This window comes from Martes martes (genome assembly GCF_963455335.1).
Source record: "Martes martes genome assembly, chromosome: 5".
NCBI lineage: Eukaryota > Metazoa > Chordata > Mammalia > Carnivora > Mustelidae > Martes > Martes martes.
The window spans coordinates 68,536,813-68,555,895 of record NC_137892.1 but is presented as its reverse complement, the minus strand read 5'-3'; positions in this window follow the sequence as shown (position 1 = coordinate 68,555,895).

Below are 19,083 nucleotides of genomic sequence, written 5' to 3'. Positions count from 1 at the left end.
TGTCTCTAAAGGGCTGAAAATACTCCGTGGTTTATAGAAGGCAAATGTGAGCCAGAGGTCGGTGGGTATGTGCAGGTGGGCAGTGACAGTCAGGTCATTGCTGTCTTGGGCTCAGTCGTGGGCAGGGTCTTGCTGGCTCAGGGCCGTCCTTATTGCTTGAGGGGCCGATTCTGTTCCCAGCATGGGACACTTTGCCAGCAGAGTCTTTGGTCTGAGTTAAGAGATAGGCTGCAATGAAGAACTTACTCAGCTAGGAAGTTTGAGGTCAGAATGAAGGTAGTTGAAGTTCTCTTTCCTTCCCAGACACCAGGCGGGGAAAAACCCTTCTTTATTGTTGGTAACCGTAATGGCTCACACACGTGGACTGCTAGTGCTGTGCTGAGCTCGGGACAGCAATTATTTTATTTGATCCTTGCTCTGAAGCAATTCTGAGAGGTGGGTCGTCTTTTCCACAGGAGGACCCGGAGGCCCAAGAAATGGCAGAGCTCGGCTAGAAACCCAACTCTGATCCCCGCCGAACTGGAGCCCTGGCCCTAGCCCCGAGCTGAAAGCAGTCCAGTTCTGTGACTGTCCCCCCAGCGCCTTCTTAGCGGTCACATTACTTCGGATGCTGCATCAGCGTTCTCAAGAAAAAGGGACACTTTGGAGGAAATCAGCGTTGACAGGCCCTGTCAGAATGGCAGTGCCTTCTGCCCCGTCAGGCTAATCCTTCTCCTCCGTGAGAAAGCCCCGCCTCCCTGTCACTTCGGGGCATTGTCTAGTCTCCCACTTCAAGAGGCTTATCCACGAGGCCGGCTTGTTTGGATTCAGTTTTGAGTGTTTTGTTTCTTTTTATCCCTGGCTAGAATCAGATCCAGCCCTCCTCCTTCATCCCTTTCTGCCAGGCCTGCTCTTCTTCCCCAAGGTGATCAACCCGTCAGGGCCCAGTTGCCTCTCATGGGCCAGTGGTGCCTGGAGCAGAGTGGCCGGCCCATAAGCTTTCTTTGAATGAATGAGAAATTGAAACTTTGAACATGTAGAGCTATGGTATTCTGATGGAACTGCTGTTACGGCCCTCTTGGAAAGGAGCCACACGTTTATCTGGGATAGAAGGATGGGGGCAACTCTGTTATACTGACTTCTGTCTCTCGTGATCACGTCTGGTTCATTGCAGACCTCTCCCGTGCCTGCCAGAGAGAAGCCCACACACTGTCCCCACGCACTAGCTAAGTGAGATGGAGTCTGGTGAATATATAGGGCTCTTCCCACCCCGCCTCCCATTTCCATTTAGGTGCTTGGAAGGAAGCTGACCTTGGTCCTTTTGTTTTGTTAGAGTCATTGTGATATCATCATGTTCCTTTCAAGTGGCTGGGCCAGGGTGGATAGGTGGGACATTGTATCAAATGCTGTATTCCTACGGAGCTGTAAAACTTCAATCTCCAACTTTGAAGGGGAGAATGCGGTCTTATCAAGATTGCCTGGCAGAGCCTGTTATTTATAAACCCTCCCAGTTTATCACCGACAAGAATGTAATCTCATCCAGAGAGGCTTTTTAAAGATTTCTCTGTTAATATTTGCTTCATCATTTCAGAAAATCTTTAGCTAGGCCTGATCAGACAGTTATTTCTGGCTGGGGATAAATTCCATTTTCAGAATATTGCTTGGCTCTTTGTTCCTTTTCCCTCCACTACCCACCCCCTAGCCTGACTCATCTCTTCTAGAACCTTCTCTTTCCTTCTCAAACCACTGGGAGTGATTTACTAAGTGCATTTCCCAGCCAGCTCTACTGGCTGGAAAGACCAATTTACAGGAACAACATGTCCCCAAGTTATCACTGGGTCATGCTCCAAAATTCATTTGAGAATCAGCTATTGGAATTACACCGTTTTTTTTTCCCCCCCTCATAGAAACAGTAGTGGTGGAGGGTATATCCCCCTGAAGCCATTTTATCTGTAATAAACCTGAACCATAATGCAAGTGAGGGGTCTAGAAACAGAAAGAATATCTGTGTGATCCAGAAGAGATAGAGTATGAGGGAAAGGAGGAAGAGGAAATGATAGAAGGGGCATTTTCCCCTATGTCTTTGTTAATGCAGTTCTAGACCAGGGCCATAGTTAATAATAATCAGGTCCTATGCACACCAGCTTCTTGTGGTCTTAGAGCAAGAAACAATTGAAATTTAGGGTTTGACCTATGTTAAACAAACTTACATGAGCTTGATGTACCAATCAGAGTGTCAGGTTACCCACCGACATTGCTGGCTATTAACCCCCCTGGATAAGCACATTGCTACCAGTGTATTTCCTCCTTGGAAGGAAATCTGCAAAGGAAGTTAGAGAGCAATCAGAAAGCTATGTGGTGAGCCTCCTGTAGATCAGGGCATCAACTGGGAAAAAAACATCTTTAGGCCCCACCATTCTCTCCTTTAGCCACAGCATGCATAATCAAGGCTCAGGGATTGCTTCTTTCATTCTCCCTTTTCTAGACTTTCTGGCCCTTTGTTCTAACTGTGGTGATATCTCCAATCAGATTAGAGGCAACACTGGTAGACCTGGGAGCCATTCTGATCCTTTAAAATTAATGTAATACCATTTATTCTGTTCTGACCGAACATGTATGGATTTTATATTTAACTAGCAGGAAACAATTTTATTTCTGTTATCAGGGATCACTTTAATGTTTCCAACCTCCTCCTCACCGTGTACCATTTATACTTTCAACTAGACAGGATCACTATTTTATATGTGTATGGGAGAAGAGGCGAGAGCAGAATCTGTGTATCTTATTCCATAAAATTGATCCTCAAGATTTAAAATATTTGCTGCCTCAAATCCTTTTTAGAAGTAGTAGGAATATAAAGTAGAATAAAATATGAACAAATATAGAGAGCCATTTACTTTTTTTTTTTTTTTTTGAGAGAGAGAATGAGAGAGCAAACAGAGGAAGAATAGAGAGAGAATTCTAAGCAGGCTCTGTGCCCACATGGGGCTTAATCTCATGACCCTAAGATCATGACCTGAGCCAAAATCAAGAGTCGGCTGCTTAACCAACTCAGCCACCCAGGTGCCCCACTAACTTTCATCCTTGATTAAGACCTCCTTCCTTATAGTAAATGATCTCAGCTAGATGTTAGAAAGAAAAGTGTGTGGACTAATTTATACTAATTTGTGAATGACTAGCTAATACTTCTAGTAACACTCTGGGACTTTTTTGTCTTTTGAAAAGAAGGTATACAGTGATATATATATGCATCTTTAGCCAGTAGAATTTCAGGCAGTATAAGCAGCTATTTCACAGAGTAGAAAGTTCAGGGAGTGTTGTAGGAAAGATTTCAGATTCAGGCTGGTGTTTTGGTCTAGAGTTCAGCATCCCTAAGCTAGTTATAGCAATTTTTTTTTTTTTTCTGAACATCAATCTCAGAGATTCATAAGGCTTTAAAGCTTATCACAAGAATTTTCATGGCAGGGGCGCCTGGGTGGCTCAGTTGGTTATGTGTCTGCCTTTGGCTCAAGTCATGATCTCAGGGTCTTGGGATCCTGCATCGGGCTCTCTGCTTAGTGGGGAGCCTGCTTCTTCCTCTCCCTCTGCCTGCCGCGCCCCCCCCACCCCGGCTTGTGCTTGCACTCTTTCTCTCTCTGTCAGATAAATACATAAAACCTTAAAAAGAAATTTTTTTTTTTCATGGCAGTGTATCAGGACCTTTAGTCTGGGGGTGAGAAGGGATAGGCTGCTCAGTGGAGAGTGAAGGCAGTTGTTGGCACCTTTGTACAGTGGGAGACTCTTCTGCTAGCTTAACTTGACCTTTCATCCATTTCTGTTTTTCATGTTTCTTATCTCTTTCCAAATGCCCCATTTCACTTCATTTTTTGGTCTTGCTTTTAAAAATGAGCTTGGCACCTTAATGATTTAAACATTTTTAAAAAATTTTCTTGAAATCATTCATGTTTTCTATCCCCTCCTGTGTTTCTCCTATTTCACCTAGCCTTAATTCCCAGGATCCCACCGTAGGGAAATTTTCTTGTTTCCTAGCAACTCTGTTTGATGCTGACTTTGCTGGGTTGGTCTCTTCCTCCTTCACCAGCTTCCAGATTTCCCCCCAGCTTGGGAAGAACTTTTCTCCCAGCTGTGTGAGTACCTGAAACATACCTCACCCTCAATCCCATAACTCCTCGTACTCTGCCTCCCATTGCTGGACACGCAGAGAGACCGCTCCCCCACCAACCCCATGGCTGCTCCTGGCCAGTAGAAAGTGGAACTGAATAGTATCTCTACTGGATGATTTAGCGACATCATGTGACCTGTAGCTGCACCTAAACCAATCCCCAACTCTGCATCTGGACTAAGAATAATGGTCCTGAGCCAGGATAGGGCTGGGAAATTACACAGGACAAGTTTTGTTTTTGTCGTTTTAACCTTTGCATTGATAATACAATACAAACATGCCGTGGGCGAGAGTTGGCCGGGGTGACCTCTGAAGGCGTGCTATCCTTCTGTTCTACGAATCTCGGCCTCAAACCAAGCAAACCAGCTGGGGACACCAGTGCTAGGGGCCATGAGGTATACTTACGATGTACTTCACAAGGAACCTTGCCACCCTCGTTCAGAGGGCAACTGATATTTCCCTATAACTACCATAGTGCTTTAAAGAGATTGTCCTCAGTTTCCAAGAATCCCGGTGACCTAGTTAAACCTGCAGTGAATTGGCCCCATGAATACCTAAAAAATCATTTTTATTTGTGTCTCAAAGCTTAGAAACTAATATGATATTGTCAGTAGTACCAAGAAATTGAAAATGTTTCCACATGTGTGGTTACTCTCATTAAATCAGTTTGTAGAACCATGCAGCAAATATTATTTGAGTACCCACTCCGTGTGGGGCACTAGGCTAGGCCTCAGGGACATCACCAGGGGGTAGGAATGGTCCATGGACTCCTCTCATGGATCGTCAAAGAAAAAAAGGCATGATTTTTTTTCTGAAATGCAGAGGACTGAGCTTTCACAGGGGCCCATGCCATATTTTATCTACCGAGGGTATATATTTGGATTCTCATCTTATTTCTCCTGCTGGATTGTAAACTTCTTGGCGGCACCAACTTTAACTTTGGTGCCTTTCCTCAGAGCCCTCTGTTGTGCTTCCCTCATGCCTGGCTCATAGCTCCGTGGTCATCCTTCTCCCACGGGGATGATGGCTGATGCCTGCCGAGGGCTTATTAAGTTGTACCCCTGGCAGTCAGGGCTTTGTTTTACCCAAACAACAACCCTAAAGGAAGCTGCTGTTATGGACCCTACTGAACACTGTTTTTATCTTGGTCACCATGGCCCAGTGTGGCCTGGCCCCAGCCTCAGCTCCTCCCCCTGCCCCCTCCCCCTTGCTCACTGCTCTCAGCCACGCTGGCTCCTTGTGGTGAGTCGGCCTACGATGGTGTGCTTCCACCTCTGGGCCTTGCTCTTTGTGCCTGAAAGCTCTCCTTCCGGACCATCATGTGAGCCCTCTGCCCCACACCACCTCCCCAGACAAGGATTCCCCAGCCTATCTAATCCCGCATTCATGGTCTCACCCTGCTCTATTGGCCTTCATGGCATTTAACATTACCTGACACACTCTGGATCTGGTATTTCACTTTTAACATCCGTTTGTTAACATCTGAATGCCAGGTTCACTCAGGAGGGATTTTGTCTGTCTGGCCCAGAGCCAGATCCCTAGTATCTAGCCTGTGCTGGGCACGAAGTGTGTCATCAATAAATATTTGATAGATAACATAGCTCCACTTTATACATGAGGATATTGAAACTTAGAAAAATTAAGTGATTTATTCAAAGCCACACAACTAGGAAATGCCGGAGATAGGATTTGAACCTGAGTCATCTTAGGCCAAAACCTCTATTCTTAATCTGTGTGTGTGTGTGTGTGTGTGTGTGTGTGTATCTTTCTTCTTTCTCCATCTAGCTTTCAGGTTCACGGCAAGGACTGTTTGTTTCATATTTTGTAGCCTGATGGTTAAGGAGACTGACACCTGGAAGAGATTTCGTAAATTTATAAACAAATTTTATAAAATATATAGTCAGCTTATAGATGACTGAACAGGTGGAGACAGGCAGGTTTCCATAGGGACGCAGGGTAGACAAAAGTGCAAAAGCTGGGGCACCTGGGTGGCTCAGTGGGTCAAAGCCTCGGCCTTCGGCTTGGGTCATGATTCCGGCATCCTGGGATCGAGCCCCACATTGGGCTCCCTGCTCGGCAGGGAGCCTGCTTCCCCTGCTCTCTCTCTGCCTGCCTCTCTGCCTGCTTGTGATCTCTGTCTGTCAAACAAATAAAAGTGAAAAAGCCTAAGGAACCTATTAGGCAGAACAAGAGTACCATTCAGCAGCATTAGAATGCCTGCCTAAGTGGCTAGCTTACCGCCAGGGGCGGCTTAGGCAGTGTGAAAAATCAAGTGTACTGGGTAAGTGTTATCATGGCACTCTCCTTTCGGCAGCTGGAGGCATTGTCCCATACCTTGACTTACTGCGCTCTTGCAAGTTTAAGTACCCGAAATGCTTTGCTCGTCTTCCAGAGACTTCATCATGATGAGAGGAAGCCATGGTGAAAATGTGCTAGTCTTGAAGACAAAGATAAAGTGGTCACGGGATTGAACGCTGGCTCTGAACGTCTGCCAGACAGCAGATTGTAATGTTCACCTTACTAAGAGGGTTGGATCCCAAAGAATTTGGAGGCATCTAAACAACAACAAGATTTATTCTGTTCCTTAAATACAGAAGCCTGGACCCTCAAGAGTAAATAATAGTTTGGTAGAAATCAGTGGTAGAAGAAGAGCCACTTGTTCTGTTTTTCAGAGTCGATCCCTTTCTTCCCTCTAACATTTGCCTCCCCTTGCCTGCTCTGTCCCTTCCCTCAGCACCGGGAAGCAGGAAGGAGATGTAATCAGAGCCCTCCCTTGGGACTGGCCCGTGTGAGCCAAGACAGTCAGATCCTCCCAGCTGGCCGGCTAGAGGGGTGTCTGCCAATGGTGTTCCAGCGTCAGGGCTGCAGATGGGATACACATCTCTTTTTTCCACCATGGTGATCTTGTCACTTACAATGCATCTCTTTTGGAGCCTAAAATGACTGGCATCCTTCGTTCCTGCCTGTTTCACACGCTCGTTTCCCTCATCACTCTTCATCATAGCATCCCGTCCTTCTCCCAAACACACTGTTGTTGATTTTTATCAGCTCTGAAACAAAGAAAACGCGCTGCTCCCCGACTGGAGGGTATTACACCAGGGAAGCAACAATTCAGAGCCTAATTACTTGTCTCTTGATAGGGGCTCTCTAAATTAAACCAGTGTGTTTCCCTGTCTTGAACAGGTTTTCTGTCTGTGGGAAGATGGAGACAATCTCCTACTTGAGATTGCAAACAAGGAGGCAGCAGCCATCTTCCTCTTGTCTGTCCAGAATCTCCTCAGAGCCCCGACTGCCCTGCTCGAAGGTCTGGAGAGGGAAGGAAGCGGGAGGTGCCGGCCCTGACATCAAGGGCCACGGAGACCACTGGGGGCCTCTGCTGAGAGGGGTGTGTTTCCCTCTGTGGTCTGTACTTTGTATTTCAGAAATGGTTCTCCGGGCTGAGTTCATAGACTTTCTTCTACACTGTTATACACCGTTCCTGTAGTTTTACCACACTTCAGTCTTAAATCATGTGGATTTGAATTCTGTGTCTGGTATGAGGCAAGGATCAGATTTCATTTTTCTCTAAGAAAAATGAAGCGTCCAAATCCCATTTGTTAAGTAGCTCATCCTTTCCCTGCTGATGTATAATGTCTGTTGTGAGAAATCCAGTTTGCCTGTATGCATGAGTCTGTTTGGAGGCTCTCTGGTCTGTTCCAGCCAGCTATTTGTCTGACAGGATTTGCACTGATTTTAGAGATACATTTTTTAAGAGAATGGACATCTTTATAAAATTAAGTGTTCCTATCCACTAGCATGGAATAACGCTTATTTTATTTAGGTATTCTCTTTCAGTAAACCTTTATAATTTTGTTCAAAAAGAACATGTACACATCCATTTTAAAAATTTCTTTTTAGGTATTCTTGTTATTATAAATAACATCTTTAACTAAATTACATCTTTTATTTTTTTAAAAGATTTTATTTATTTATTTGGCAGAGAAATCACAAGTAGGCAGAGAGGCAGGCAGAGGTGGGTGGGAAGCAGGCTTCCCGCTGAGCAGAGGGTCCGATGCGGGGCTCGATCCCAGGACCCTGAGATCATGACCTGAGCAGAAGGCATAGGCTTAACCCACTGAGCCACCCAGGTGCCCCACATCTAACACATAGAAATCCCATTGATTTTGGAATATGGATTTTTAAAAAATCTAGCAACCTTACTATTAATTCTAATAATTATCTACACATTCTTGGGATTTCTTCACGAATAATCCAAGTCCCTACAATAGTGACAGTTATAGGGGCACCTGGATGGCTCAGTGGGTTAAGCCTCTGCCTTCAGCTCAGGTCAGGTTCTCTGCTTGGCGGGGAGCGTGCTCTCCTCCCCCCACCCACCCCTCACCCCTACTCTCTGCCTGCCTCTCTGCCTACTTGTGATCTCTGTCAAATAAATAAATAAATAAAATCTTTTAAAAAATAGTGACAGTTATATATATATTTTTTTAAATATTTACACCTATTTCCCTCTTCAGTCTGAATGGATAGGATCTCTAGTCCAGTGTTGAAAAGGAGCAGTGAAAGCAGATCTCTTAAGCATTCTACCATTAAGTATGTTATTTACTATTGCTTATGTCTAGGAAGGTTCTTTTTATTCCAAACTTAATAAGAGTTATATTTTTTTGTTAAATCTTAGTGGATGTTATGTTTTATCAAATGCTCTTTCTTCATTTCCTGTGATGATTGTATGTGTTTACTCTTATAATTTATTAATAAGATGAATTGCATTACCCAGCTTTTTAAGGTTAAGGCAGTCTTCCATTCTTGGGACACACCCAACTTGGTCAGGATCTTTTCTCTTTCTTTACACACTGCTGAATTCAGTTGTAAATAGTTTGTTTAGGTTTTTGCATCTGCTTTTATCAGTTATATTGGCTTCTATCTTCCTTTTTCTCCCCACCTTAACTCAATATATTTTAATAGAGATTCCAGGCTCATGGAATGAGTTGGAACATATCTTCTTTTACAGCTTTATTGAGATAGAATTTATACATAGAAACACTCAGCCTTTTTAAGTTTGATCAATTTTGGAAAAAGGTACATGTTTTCCAACCATCACCATAGTCAAGTTCTACAATACTTCTATCATCCTAAAAAAACAAACAAACTGTGGATAATACATATTTGCATCTTCCTTTTTGATCCAGTCTGTCAACCTGTGGCTTTTCATTGGAGTGTTTGGTACATTCACAGTACTGTAGTAATTGGTATGTTTGTATTTAGATAAACCTTTTGGTTGTTTGGTATCTGTCTTGTTTCTCTTCTGTTGTTCTGTAACTACAGCAATGTCAGTTGCCCTTGATGTGTTCTCTTTGGAGACTGTTGTTAGCATTACTGAGGCTTCAGGCACATGGCAGAAGGTCCATGGCTTTTGTGAATGTGTTTTTTCCTATTCAGATCAGAAAAGAAGATTGGAAAGAGTTCATATCTATATGGAATGGACAGTGACTATTCATTTGCAGGGCTAGGTTAACTTTTCCACTCTCTGACATAATATATTCCCAAGAGATCTGGGCTGTCTAGACGTCCTGTAGAACATCACGTTGATCTATTACATCATGCTGATTGGGAAAAATGAGCAGAAGGAGGTAGTACACTGATGTCCATTTAAGACCCATGGGGTCCAGATAGTGGGAGAAAACCTCTGTGACAATTCAAGAATCTGCCACTTTGGTAAAGTTTTTTAGGGTCTAGTGGTCAGGGATGTGCTAAGCTATCTCTACAGAGTTAAAGAAAAATGTTGGCATCTAGCACTCCCTACTGCAAGGAAGGAAGCACGGTGCCTGGTAGGCCACTTCGGGATCTAGAGACAGCACATTCCACATCTAGGAATACTGCTTGGGGCCATATATGTGGTGACACAGAAGGCCATCAACTTTGTGGGGGGCCCCAAATAGGAAAGAGCTCTTGCAGTGAGTTCAGGCCATAGTACAAGCAGTCTGGCCATGTAGGTCATGCAGTCTAACAGGCCCTCTGGTGTCAGCGGTATCTGTGGTGGGAAAAGATGCAGCGTGAAATGTATAGCAGGTCTCTGTGGGAGAATGGCAATGCAGACCTCTGGGGTTCTGAAGCAAGGCCATGCCATTTGCAGCAGAGAAATATATGCCTTTTGAAAAATAACTCATCATGTTTTTGGGACAGGGCAGAGATAGAATGCTTGGTTATTTGGAGCATCAAATGATCCTGTACCTGGAATTATCCCTGCTGATCTGGGGGCCATCAGATCTGACAGGTCATAATGTTGGGCAAGCCTGGCATTGGTCTATCATAAAATAAAAATGTTAGGAGAGCACAGTTTAATAGCACAAGCAGGTGGCCCACACTTCCATGTCACTCACTCTGGCTGCAGCAGCACCCATCTCCCAGGCCACATGCATGGTTGTAGGGAGGCTTGCGTAGGATCAGCTGAGGGAGAAGGAAACAGCTAGGTGTACAAGCTGTTGAGGGAGGAGGAAACAGCTTGGTGAACTTGGTGTACAGTTGAGTGGACTCAGTATATAGAAGGGAGCTGAACACCAAGAGTGCTGCATCATGTCCACATTCAAGGGTGAACCTGAAAAGCAGAGAAAAGTGAAAATCTTCCCAGGAGGTAGAGCTGCCAGTGACATACCTTTGAGTGGAAGGAGAAGTAGTACAAGGTAAGAATATATATGCAGATTCCTAGACAACGTCCAGTTGCTTGGGGGCCCTGGAAGGAAACATGCTGTCCCACTAACCTCTCTCTACGAAGTTTCTACTGAAAGAGGCCCACAGGAAGCATGAAGGAGTGGCTTCCTGAACATACAAGAGCATCTGTACAGGGCAAGGGGTGGTGTGTGGCAGCAGGGAGCTGAACTGTTCCAGCTGTCTTTAGGAGAGCCTACTGGGGTCTTAGCTGACTGACTGCTTCTAGCTACTCCCCCTTTCTATCTACTGTGGTTTTCATGCCAGGTCCCCTTTCCCTGGCTGCTCCCAGCCAATGACTCCGCATCGTGAGGAGTACTAAAGGCAGTCTATTTGGGGCTAATGCCAGACACATCCAGAGGACAACCTTTGTTTAGGGACTGCTCTTCAGCTTTACCAAGACTTTCTTATAACCGCGTTACGATCCGAGATTCTGTCTCTACACTTTTTCCTCTCCATTCTGCTTTCGCAGCTGGAAGGATGTCTCGACCTCCTCCTGCTCTTTCCCCCTTTATCCTTCACAGATGTTCCCCACAGTATTGTATATATATAATCCCATCTTGGTGTCTGCTTTTCAGAGAAACCAAACTAGCACTTTTAAAATGTCATTGCATGTGAAGTGATATAACATTAATAGAAATAAAATGGGTTAAGGATGGATATTGTGTTCCTAGAGCAACCACTGACAAAATAAAACAAAGACATATAGCTGAAAAGCCAATAAGGGAGGTATAATGAAATATAAAAAATTCTCAGTCAAGAGAAGGCAAATGAAAGAAAAACAAAGGGAGAAAAAAGGAAAATATGATAAGTAGCAAGATGCTAAAATTAAGCCCAACCATACAATTAAATGTAAGTGGACTAAATACTCCAATTAAGAGGTAGAAATCATTAGATGGAATAAAAAGGAAAGATCCACTTGAGAGAGATACATTTGTTTGAGAGATACATTTTAAATATAAAGTCACACACACACAAAATAAATAAATAAATAAAGTCACAAAAAAAGTTGAAACAAAGGGATGGAAGAATTATACCATACAAATACTAACTGTAAGAAAGCTGATATTGTTTTATTCATATCAGACAAAATAAACTTCAAGTCAAAAAGCAATAACTAGAATAAAAAGGAGACATTTCATAATAATAGAACAGTCAATTCATTAAGAAAGCAGGATTAAGAACAAAACAAATCCATAACTGTAAGCTTTTGAGTTGCAACATAACTTGGCATCAGGGAAATAGAAATCAAAACCACAATGAGATACCACATCACACCAGTCAAAACAATTAAAATTAACAAGTCAGGAAACAACAAGTGCTGGCCAGGATGTGGAGAAAGGGGAACCCTCGGGCACCTGGGTGGCTCAGTTGGTGAAGCATCTGCCTTTGGCTCAGGGCATGATCCCAGGGTCCTGGGATCAGAAGTCCCACATCAGACTCCCTGCTCAGTGGGGAGTCTGCTTTTCTCTCTCCCTCTGCCCCTTCCCCCTACTTGTGTGCTGGCTTGCTCTCTTTCTCCCTCTAATAAATAAATAAAATCTTAAAAAAAAAAAAAAAAGAAAGGGAAACCCTCTTACAGTGCTGCTGGGAATGCATGCTGGTACCATCATTCTGGAAAAAAGTATGGGACGTTCCTCAAAATTTAAAAATAGAGCTATCCTATGACACATCTGATAAACTTATTCCTCTTATTACAAAGCATAAACTTTTATATTTCATTTGCCAATTTTATTCCAGTATATAGAAATACAATTGATTTTTAGAAACTGACTTTGTATCCTGTGTCCTTGCTAAATTCACTTAATTAGTTTTAATAGTTTTTGGTAGATTCCTTTGGAATCAGATTATCTGTGTATACAACTACATCTTCTGTGAAAAAAGACGGTTTTACTTCTCCTTTCCAATCCTTAGGTCTCTTTTTAAATCTTTCCTTTTGCCCTGGCTAAGATCTCCAGTACAGCGCTGAACACAAGTAACGAGAACAGATACCTTGCCTTGTGACGGTAGGGGGAATGCATTCGGTATTGTACTTACATTGTATGACATTAGCTCCAGTTATTTTATAGATAGCTTTTATTAGGGTGAGGAAGTTTTCTTTTATGCCTGGTTTGTTGAGAGTTTCTACTTTTGTCATGAATGGATATTGGACTTTGGTCAAATGCCTTTTCTGCATCTCTTGAGCTAATCATAATTTTTCTCCTGTTTCTGTTAATGTGCTTTTATTGATTTCCTAATATTAAGCCAATCTTGCCTTCCTGAAATAATCCCCCACTTGCTCTTGATGTATTATCCTCTTTATATGTTATTTGATTCAATTTGCTAATATTGTTAAGGATTTTTGCATCTAGGCTTAGGAAGGATATTGGTCTATAATTTATCTTTTCAATGTCCTTGTCAGCTTTTGATATCAGGGTTATGGTGACCTCATAAAATTGGTTAGGAAGTACTCCCCTTTCCCTCTCTATTCTAAAAGATTGTGTAGGATTGATAATTACGTCCTACTCAGAAATGTTGGACAGAACTCACCAGAGCAACTATGTAGACTGGAGTTTACTTTGTGTGAAAGTTTTAATTATAAATTGAATTTCTTTAACAGATATGTGGCTATTCAGATTTTGTATTTTTTGTGCTGGTTTTGCTAAGCTTTATCTTTCAATAAATATGTCTAGTTTATCTTAATTACCAAATTTATTGCCATTGAAATTTGTTCATAATATTTTCTTATTACCCCTTCAATGTCTATAGCGGTAGTGATGTCCTCTCTCATTACTGGTACTGTTAATCTGTATTTTTTTCTGTCTTTTCCACTATCTATCTTGCTCTGCATTTACCAATTTCATTAATCTTTTTCAGTGAAACCACTTTTGGTTTTGTTGATTTTGTCAGTGGTTTGCAGGCTTATTGTTTTGCTGATTTCCAGTCTTTATGTTTTTATATTCTAGTTATTTTGGTTTAATTTGCTTTTCTTTTCCTAGCTTTTTAGGTAAAAGTTTATATAACTGATGTTATACCTTTCTTGTTATGTACTTTAAGTGGTTAATGCTATAAATTTCTAAGAATTTCTATGGCTGCATCCCACAAATTTTGACATGTTTTTCTCTCATTTCCATTCAGTTAAAAATATCTTTTATGAAATTTTAAATTTTAATTCCAGTATAGTTAACATACAGTATTATATTAGTTTCAGGTGCATAATATAGTGGTCCAACAATTCTACACATTACCCAGTGCTCATTATGTTAAGTGTTCTTTTTAATCCTAATCACTTATTTTGGTCATCTCCCCACCCATCTCCCCTCTGGTGACCATCAGTTTGTTCTGTGTAGGTAAGACCATATTTCTTGGTTTGTCTCTTTTTTCTTCCTTTGCTCATTTCTTTTGTTTCTTAAATTCCACATATGAGTGAAATCATATGGTATTTGTCTTTCTCTGATTCACTTATTTTGCTTAGTACATTACTCTCTAGCTCCATCCATGTCATTGCAAATGGCAAAATTTCTTTCTTTTTATGGCTGAATAGCATTCCATTGCATAAATATATCACATCTTCTTTATCCATTCATCTACTGATGGGCACTTGGGCTGCTTCCGTAATTTGGCTATTGTAAATAATGCTACGATAAACATAAGGATACATGTATCCCTTTGAATTAGTGTTTTTGTATTCTTGGGGTAAATACCCAATAGTGCCATTACTGGGTCATAAGGTAGTTCTATTTTAAACTTTTTGAGGAACCTCCATACTGTTTTCCAGAGTGGCTGCAACAGCTTGCATTCCCACCAACAGTGCAAGAGGGTTCTTTTTCTCCACATCCTCATGAATACCTGTTGTTTCTTGTGTTGTTGATTTTGGCCATTCTGACATATGCAAGGTCATCATTGATTGTAGTTTTGATTTTGAATTTCCCTGATGATGAGTGAGGTTGAGCACTTTTTTGTGTGTCTGTTGGCCATCTGGAGGTCTTCTTTGGAGAAATGTCTGTTTATGTCTTCTGCTTATTTGCATTTGAGGTGTTGAGTTTTATAAGTTCTTTGTATATTTTGGACACTCACCCTTTATCAGAGAAGTTATTTACAAATATCTTCTCATATTCTATAGATTGCCTTTTAGTTCTGTTGTTTGTTTCCTTTGCTGTGCAGAAGATTTTTATTTTGAAGTAGTCCCAGTAGTTTATTTTTGCTTGTGTTTCTCTTGACTCAGGAGACATATCTAGAAAAATGTTGAGGCAGTTAATGTCAGAGACGTTACTGCTGTGTTCTCTTCTAGGATTTCTGTGGTTTCAGGTCTCATATTTAGGTCTTTAATCCATTTTGAGTTTATTTTTGTGTACGGTGTAAGAAAACAGTCCAGTTTCATTCTTTTCCATGGAGCTGTCCAGTTTTCCCAAAAGCATTTGTTCCCATTTGATACTCTCCTGTTTTGTCACAGATTAATTGACCATATAGTTGTGGGTTCATTTCTAGGTTTTTAATTCTGTTTTGTTGTTCTATGTCTATTCTTGTGCCAGTACCATACTGTTTTGGTTACTACAGCTTTGTAATATACTTGAAGTCAGGTATTGTGATACCTCCAGTTTTGTTTTTCTGTTTCAACATTGCTATTTGGTGTCTTTTGAGGTTCCATACAAATTTTAGGATTGTTCTTTCTACTTCTGTGAAAAATGCTGTTGGTATTTTTATATAGATTGCATTAAATATGTAGATTGCTTTGGGTAGTATGGACTTTTTTTTTCTTTTAATTTCTTTTAATTTTAATTTTAATTTTTTTATTAGGTTCTGTTAATTAGCATATAGTACATCCTATGTTTTTGTTGTAGTGTTCAACGATTCAATAGTTTCATATAATACCCAGTGGCTCTTCCTAACATGTTCCCTCCTTAATACCCATCACTCGTTCACCCCCATCACCCAGTTACCCCATTCCTCACTCCCCTCCCTTCTGTAACCCTCAGTTTGTTTCCTGGAGTCCAGAGTCTATCATGTTTTGTCTCCCTCTCTGATTTCTTCCCATTCGGTTTTCTCTCCCTTCCCTTGTGGTCCTCTGCTCTATTCCTTATGTTTCACATTTGAGTGAAACCAAATGATAACTGTCTTTCTCTGCTTAACTTATTTCATTTAGCATAATCTACTCCAGGATGGAACTGGAGGGGAGGATGGATATTTCAATAATATTTATTCTTCCAACACATGAGCATGGAATAACTTTCCCTTTCTTTGTGTCATCTTCAATTTCTATCATCAGTGTTTTATACTTTTCAGAGTACAGGCGTTTCACCTCTGGTTAAGTTTATTCCCAGATATTTTATTGTTTGGGTGCAATTAAAAATAGGATTGCTTTCTTAACTTCACTTACTGCTGCTTCATTTCCATATAGTAAATGCAGATTTCTGTACATTGATTTTTGTATCCTACAAATTTCCTGAAATCATATATCAGTTCTAGTAGTTTTTTGTTGGCATCTTTGGGTTTTCTATATACAGTATCATGTCAACTGCAAATAGTGAAATTGTATTTCATCCTTACCATTTTCAATGCCTTTTATTCCTTTTTGTTGTTATTGCTGAGGCCAGGACTTCCAGTACTATGTTGAGTAAAAATAAATATCCCTGTCATTTCCTGACTTTAGAAGAAAAGCTCTCAGTTTTCCCCCATTGAGTATGATGTTAGCTGCAGTTTTCTCATATAAAACCTTTATTATGTTGAGGTACATCCCCTCTAAACCTACTTTTTTGAGGGTTTTTCTCATGAATGGATGCTGTACCTTGTCAGATGATTTTTCTGCATCTGTTGAAATGATCATATGGTCTCTATCCTTTCTCTTATTGATGTGGTGTGTCACATTGATTTGTGAATTTTGAACCACCCTTGCATCCTGGGAATACATTCCACTTGATCACAGTGGATGATTTTTTTTTAATGTATTGTTGAACTCAGTTTGCTACTATTTTGTGGAGAATTTTTGCATCTATGTTCATCACAAATATTGGCTTGTAGTTCTTTTTTGTGTGGTCCTTTTATAAGTTTTCCTTTGTATTTTAGTTTTTGGAAAAGTTTGAGAAGAATAGGTATTAACTCTCCTTTAAATATTTGGTAGAATTCATCTGTGAAGCTGTCTGGTCCTGGAATTACTTAGCACAGGTAGGCAGAGCGGCAGGCAAAGGCAGAGGGAGAAGCAGGCTCCCCGCTGAGCAGGGAGCCCAATGCAGAGCTCAATCCCAGGTTCCTGGGATCATGACCTGAGCCAAAGGCAGATGATTAACCAACAGAGCCACCCAGGCGCCCCTGGAATAACTTTTATTGGGAGTTTTTTGATTACTGATTCAATTTCATTGCTGCAATAAGTCTGTTCAAATTTTCTATTCCTGGTTTGGTTTTGGTCGGGTATATGTTTCTAGCATTTTATTTTTTTCTAGGTTGTCCAATTTGTTGGCCTATAATTTTTCATAATATTCTTTTGCAGTCCTTTGTATTTCTGTGGTGTGGGTTATTTCTCCTTTTTCATTTCTGATTTTATTTGGGACTTTATTTTTTCTGAATCTGGCTAGAGGTTTATCAATTTCATTGATCTTTTAAAAGAACTTGCTCTTGGTTTCATTGATCCATTTTTTAAAAAGTTTCTATATCCTTTATTTCCGTTCTAATCATTATTTCCTTCCTTCTGCTGGTTTTGGGTTTTCTTTGTTCTTTTTCTAGCTCCTTTAGGTATAAGTTTAGGTTGTTTATTTGAGGTTTCTTTCTTGCTTCTTGAGGTAGGCCTGTATTGCTATAAACTTCCTTCTTAAGGGGCACCTGGGTGGCTCAGTGGGTTAAGCTTCTGCCTTCAGCTCAGGTCATGATCTCGGGGTCCTGAGATCAAGCCCCGTATCAGGCTCTCTTCGCAGAGAGCCTGCTTCCCCACTCTCTCTCTACCTGCCTCTCTGTCAAATAAATAAATAAATAAAATCTTCAAAAAAAAAAAAACCAACTTCCTTCTTAGAACTGATTTTGCTTCTTTACAATGATTTAGGAGCATTTTTTTTTTCAATTTCAAAAATGTTTTCAGTTTCTCACCCACTTTCTTTATTGACCCATTCATTGTTTAATAGCATGTTCTTTAATCTCCATGTATTTGTGTTCTTTCTAGATTTTTTTCCTTGTGATTGAGATCTAGTTACATAGCTTTGTGGTTAAAAAAAAAAAAGACACATGGTCTAACTTTGATCTTTTTGAGTTTGTTGTGACTTGTTTTGTGGCCTAATATGTGATCTATTCTGGAGAATATTCAATATGCACTAGAAAAGAATGTGTATTCTGCTTTTTTAGGATGGAATGTTCAGAATATATCTATTAAATCCATCTGGTTCGGTGTGTCATTTGAAGCTACTGTTTCGTTGTTGATTTTCTGCCTGGATGATCAAGCCATCAGTGTAAATGGGGTGTTAACATCCCCTACTATTTGTTTTTTGAATGTTGAGTTTGATAAGTTCGTTATAGATTTTGGATACTAGCCCTTTACCTGATATGTCGTTTGCAAATATCTTCTCCCATTCCATAGGTTGCCTTTTAGTTTTGTTGATTGTTTCCTTTATAAAGAGACATTTCTTCAAAGAGGACATATAAACGGCTAACAGATGAAAAAATTTTCAACATCACTCAGCATCAGGGAAATACAAATCAAAACCACAATGAGATACCACCTCACACTGGTCAGAATGGCTAAAATTAACAAGCCAGGAAATGACAGATGTTGGTGAGGATGTAGAGATAGGGCAACCCTTTCACACTCTTGGTGGGAATGCAAGCTGGTGCAGCTATTCTGGAAAACAGTATGGAGGTTCTTCAAAAGATTAAAAATAGAACTACCCTATAACCTAACAATTGCACTACTAGATATTTAACCAAATGATACAAAAATAATCACTTGAAGGGTGCCTCCACCCCAATGCTTACAGCAACAATGTCCACAATAGTCAAAATATGGAGAGAGCCCAGATGTCTGTCGGTAGATGAATGGATAAAGAGGACGTGGTTTATATATACAATGGAATATTACTCAGCCATTGAAAAGAATGAAATCTTGCCATTTGCAACAATATGGACAGAACTAGAGGGTATTATGCTAAGCAAAGTAAGTCAGAGAAAGACAATTATATGATTTCACTCAAATGTGGAATTAAGAAACAAACAGATGAATATAGGGGAAGGGAAGGAAAAATGAAACAAGATGAAACCAGAGAGGGAGGCAAACCATAAGAGACTCT